This window comes from Verticillium nonalfalfae (assembly GCF_003724135.2).
Source record: "Verticillium nonalfalfae strain VnAa140/NRRL 66861 chromosome Unknown scaffold_3, whole genome shotgun sequence".
Lineage (NCBI taxonomy): Eukaryota > Fungi > Ascomycota > Sordariomycetes > Glomerellales > Plectosphaerellaceae > Verticillium > Verticillium nonalfalfae.
This window is the reverse complement of record NW_021167228.1, coordinates 5,625-11,248: the sequence shown is the minus strand read 5'-3', so window position 1 is coordinate 11,248 and position 5,624 is coordinate 5,625.

Sequence of the window (5,624 nt, the reverse complement as noted above, 5' to 3'; positions counted from 1 at the left end):
TAGAACGACTTATTTACTAAGAAGTAAGCTATATAGGCGTTTATTAGTTCGCTCTCGGGATTAGACCTATAGATATCCTCTACTCCTAGCCCTTCTAAACTATCGGAATCCGAGCTCCCGTTAAGTTCTATAATTATTAAGAATTAATAATATCCTTTCTAATAATCCTTACGTACTTCTTATATACGTTTCTATTACTCTTTCGAGTATTATTATTCTTTAAGAGAGTATTTTATCGATCTATAATCTAGCTTAGAATATATCTAGTATTTACGAGTTCTAGGAATCTAATAATTATTTATTCTATATACCGATTACTCTTTACGATCTCCTCTTCCACTAATTTAGCAATATTTACTTCTATTCCTATACTATCTATTAGTATAGAAGTACCTAAGTATTCTAGTATTCTCTTCTACCCTTAATATACTCTTAAATTAAGCGGATAGCGTATTAAAAGATCGCTTTAGTTTTATTAATATAATCTTTAACTCTAGGACGCTTTAAATTACTTTTAAAGTATTTATATAGAAGTAAGTCTCTTCTCGATATATAAGGCTAAGTACTCTCTAATACTATTAAAGTCTATTTAGAAAGATCTAAAGAACTTCTATTTATAGTTTTCTTACATTCTCGAGCTCTATAGTAATAGAATCGAAAGTTATAGAGCTCTAATCTATATAATATTAAACTCTATTAATCTCTAAATCGAATTATTATTTAATCTTTAAATATATTTAGTAGATTCCTATACTTCTATTTATATATTCTAAGAAGAAAGCTTATATATATCTTAAAAGTATATTTAGGAAAAGTATATAAAACTATATATATTAGATTTATAAAAGTTTATATATATTAGTAAAAATACGTATTTTATTATCTACGATATTATAGGTCTCTCTAGAGTAATTACTCTCTTTATTCTAATATAATACGAATTACTTAATTATAGCTCTATTAATTAGTAAATTTACTAATTTATATAGTAATAGAGTATAGTACTAAGCTAATAGATTTTAAATATTATTCGGGGGTAAGGTTTTATTTCCTAGTAAATAAAGCGTAATCTCTTATTAATTAGATTACTTACTTTATTAATCGGATAACCCTAAAATTAAGGGTTATTAGGGATCTATCCCCCTAGCTCGTAGGAGTCGGGTTTAAGGGAGTTATATAGTTTTTATAGGTTATTATTTATCGTCCTATTATTCTTACTATTCCTCTATTCTCTAGAGTAGTAAACCCTAATTAGCGTTACTCGATTCTAATATATTAATATCGGGTATCTCTTCCTATAATAATATTAAGATTAGACTTTTTAAAGTTTTAACGTTTACTATTCTAGGAAGAGGGATCTTACGATCTATAAGATATACTTTTAGCGCTCGAGAGATCGTTAAATTATAGGAGTCGAAATCCTCTTCGCTTTAGCCTTAGAAGTCTTTAATAAACGCTTCTAAGAGGTAAACTCCCTTTATAGTTCTATATACGCTTATTACCTTAATAATCTAAGCGCTCTTAAGATTAATAGATACTAAATCTAATAATCTAGGGAACTATAATTCCGCTCCGTTTACGATAAAGTCGATATCGAGGTCTTTTTTAACCCTTTATATTAAGCGTCTTATATTAAGGTCCTTTAGGATAGCGTCGAACTCTTATTATAGCTTTTTAGCGCTTTCCTACTCTATTATAGAGCTATTACTATAATTTAAGGAATTTATTATCGCTAATTCTATTAAAGCTTTATTATAGTAAATTAACTATTCTATAGAGCTTCGTTTATCGAGTTTTATAGTTAATACTATAGCTTAAGTAGTAATCTTAGGCGTAGGAGTCCTAAGATATTCGTAATAGACGGTACTCTTATAGATTACGTAATAGGGGAATTCCCTACTACTAAGCTTTTACGAGAGCCCTAAAATACTTATAAATAAGATAGTATTCTTATAATTACTTATAAAACGTAATCGATAAGCTTATATATAGTAAATATACTATTTATAGGATCGATCCTTACTTCTCTAGCTCTAGCTATTCTATATTACGTTAAACGTAATACTAATTAATATTAAAAGGGCTTTACTACTTATATAAACCCTAATTCATTACTTTAGCTATACCTAAGAGCTCTAAATATATAGGGTAGGTAATATAAGTCTTATAATATAATTAATAATATCTCTATAGATTATCGCTACCCTCGTAAGTTAGATATACCTATTCGACCTACCGATTACGTAAGCTATAATTCACGTACTCTTAGGAGCTATAAATCTATAGCTACGGTAATTACGGGATCGGTAATCCCCTAATAGGATTACCGCCCTAGAGAGTTCCTTAATATTAGTTTAATACTAGCTCTCTTTTCTCTATAAATAGAATAGCCGTAAGAATTAATATTAAGAGCTATTACTAGGGTTAGTAGGCGTTCTAGTACGCTTCTAGTCCTTAGTCTCTAGCGTAATAGATCTACCCTTCTCGTTTTAATATTACTATTTAATAATAGGAGAATAATAATTATAATAAAGGAAATATAGCTTAATCTCCTTATTCTAATAAGTATTAAACTCTTAGTCCTTAATATTTTAGAGTAATAGAATTACCTATAAATAGCTCTCTAAGGAAATAAATTAAATTATAATTTAAATAATAAGAACGGATAATTAAAGCCCTTTAATAAAGGAAATAAATAATAATCTAATAATATAATAAGTATTTAAATAATACTCTTAGAACGGCTAAATATATACTCTTAGTACCTTTAAATTATTAATCCGCTAATAAGAGGTAAATATACTATTATTATTACTTCTTTTATTAGCTTTCTATAGAATATTTAAATTAAACCGCTTTTAAAAGAGGATAATAGAACTAAACCGCTTAAATAGAATTAATAGATCCTATTTAATTAGACTAATAAATACTATACTTTATAGATTTATATATTTAATTAATAAGATTTAGCGACTCTATTCCTTTTACCTCTCCTCTTCCTTATAACGATTTTCTATTTTTAAGATTAGCTAATTTAATCTACTATTTAAGAGCTCCGATAATTAGTAAATCCCTATTTTTATTACTCTCTCTCTCTCTCTCTTTCTCTCTTCCTAGCTTTAATAATACCGCCTAAATATAAAGCCCCTATACTTATTACCCCTCCTACTAAGAGAGTAGCGAAGTATAAAAACCTAATTAATATTAATTGTAAGAGCTATTAATCCGGGATATAGCGTATATATATAATAAGATTTATAAGTCCCTTTACTTAAGGTACTTAAAGTCTTATCTTATTAATAAGTAAACTAAAATTAGCGTTAATAGCGTATATTACGATTTAGAACTTAAGGGTTCCCGTTACTATAAATATACCTCTAAGTACTTTTATAAATTAATATAAGCTTCTACGATCTCTATTTCTAATATCTATAGCTTTAACGATTATTATCTTTAGTCTAGTTAAAGCGTTTAAGCTCGCTATAAAGTTTTTAACTACTTAGGATAAAAATAATAAGCTTATAAGTTCTCTTCCCTTTTCTTTTCCCTAATTCTCTAATTGTATAATTAATTAATAGGGGATATAGGATATAGAGAAATAATATATTATTATTAAGGGTATATTAACGATTACCGAGGAGGAGGAGGCTATAAGGGGTAACGACCTTAATAGAGACTTAGATAGTTTTAGTAATATTAAGCGTAAGACGGCTAGGTAGGCTATAGCTTTATAGCTCTTTAATTACCTCTAATAAGACTCGTTAAAGTAATTAGACTTAGAGTCCTCGGACTTTAAAGCCTAATCGTTTTATCGAGCTTTTACTTTACTATTTTACTATTTATAGGGTAATTATTTTTAAAGTATAGCTAATCGTTATTAATATTAATTACTTTTACCCTTTAACTATTCTTTTCTTAACGTTTAACTTATCCTTTAATCTTAATTATAACTTCGTTAAAGTTTATTAGCGTTTCTAGTATTTAGTTTAGAGCTCCCTTTATTATTAAATCTATAGGGTTATCTCCTTCTACTATTTAGCGGATTTCGTTAATTTTACGTTCTTTATAGCTTTACTATAACGTTATAAGATCTATTATAAGGTATTTCTCTATTATTACGCTTAGTTAAACTAAGTATTAATAGAGCGAATAGCTATTAATATAGATAATTATCTATAGGAGTAATAATTCTAAGTATTTATAGATCTTATAGAGCGTCTATTTAAGGATATAAGCTATATCGAAGCTATTAATTATCTTATAGATTTCGCTAGTTAGAACTAAACGTATAACCCGTTTATACTTAATAGATTATTAATAAAGGATATTACTATATATTATAAAGGCGTTCTATTAATCGTAAGAATATTTATTATTAAGGAGGATAATAAATCCGATCTATAAACTAAAGTCTTTATTATTTATAAAAGAGCTATTAATAAATATATATAGTTAAGCTATTAATAGATCGAGGTATATATAATTTAAATTATGATTTATATTATCGATTTACTATTATATACGTTTATTAAGCGTTTTAAAGTCGTCCCTCTTTAGGTTCCTAGCTTAAGAGGTTATAGCGAAATCGAAGGCTACCTCTAATTAATAGGTAGAGGCTATATATATACTACGAGCTCTCTAAGCGACGAATTATTACTCTAAATCTTCTATCCCTAGGGTTATTTACTTTAAGCGATTAATTTAGCCTTTCTAAAATTATAAGATTATCGGTTCCGATTTTAATAATATAACTATTAAATACCCCCTCTAACTCTACGTTTAGGATAGAAGTAAGCTTTATACGGAAGCTAGCTCTCTAAAGCTCTATTTACTCTTTTTCTATAAACGTAGGCTCTCTAAGGTTTAGGGTATCGTTAATCTATATCCCGATTAATCTAAAGCTCTCTCTAGCCTTTATTAATAAGAGATATAGATCGTAGCCTATTAGAATAGCGTTTAAGCGCTCTTTATAGTACCGCTAGTAAGTTATAAACTAATAGAGGCCTAACTCTATAATTCTATAGAGAGGCTTTATAATGTAGAAGATAGTTCCTTTAAAGTATCTATATTATATCTCCTTAGGAATATATAGAAGATCTATAGCGCTTTAAGTATAAGCTTAATTAATATCGTAAAGTATTAACTAGTAACCGTATTACTATAGTATTAGGGTAATCGCTAGGATTAGTCGTTAGCTATAGTATATAATCGTAAGCGATTACGTTAATAGGGTTATCTTCTCTTAGTCGCTATACCCTTAAACTACTAATCTTAACTTTTTATATAGGGCTTAAGGGAGGCCTTTTACTTCTCTTATAAGCTAATATCTAAAGATCTTAGTACTAGGAAATATTAATCGCTTAATTAATACGATTATTCTAGTTATAAGAAATAAGTCGATTTCCTCCTAATTAGACTATTTAAATAGTCTCCTTAGCGTTATTATTCTACTTTTATTTCGTAATTTAATAGCTAGTTTATAGCCCTATTACTCTCTTTTAACGATAAATTAATATTCGATCTATAAAGTCCTAGTTATATTACTCTAGTAATCTATAAGCGTAGCCTATACTAGATTCGTAGCGTTTACTAACTTTCTAAGTCTTCTACGTCGTTATAATAGA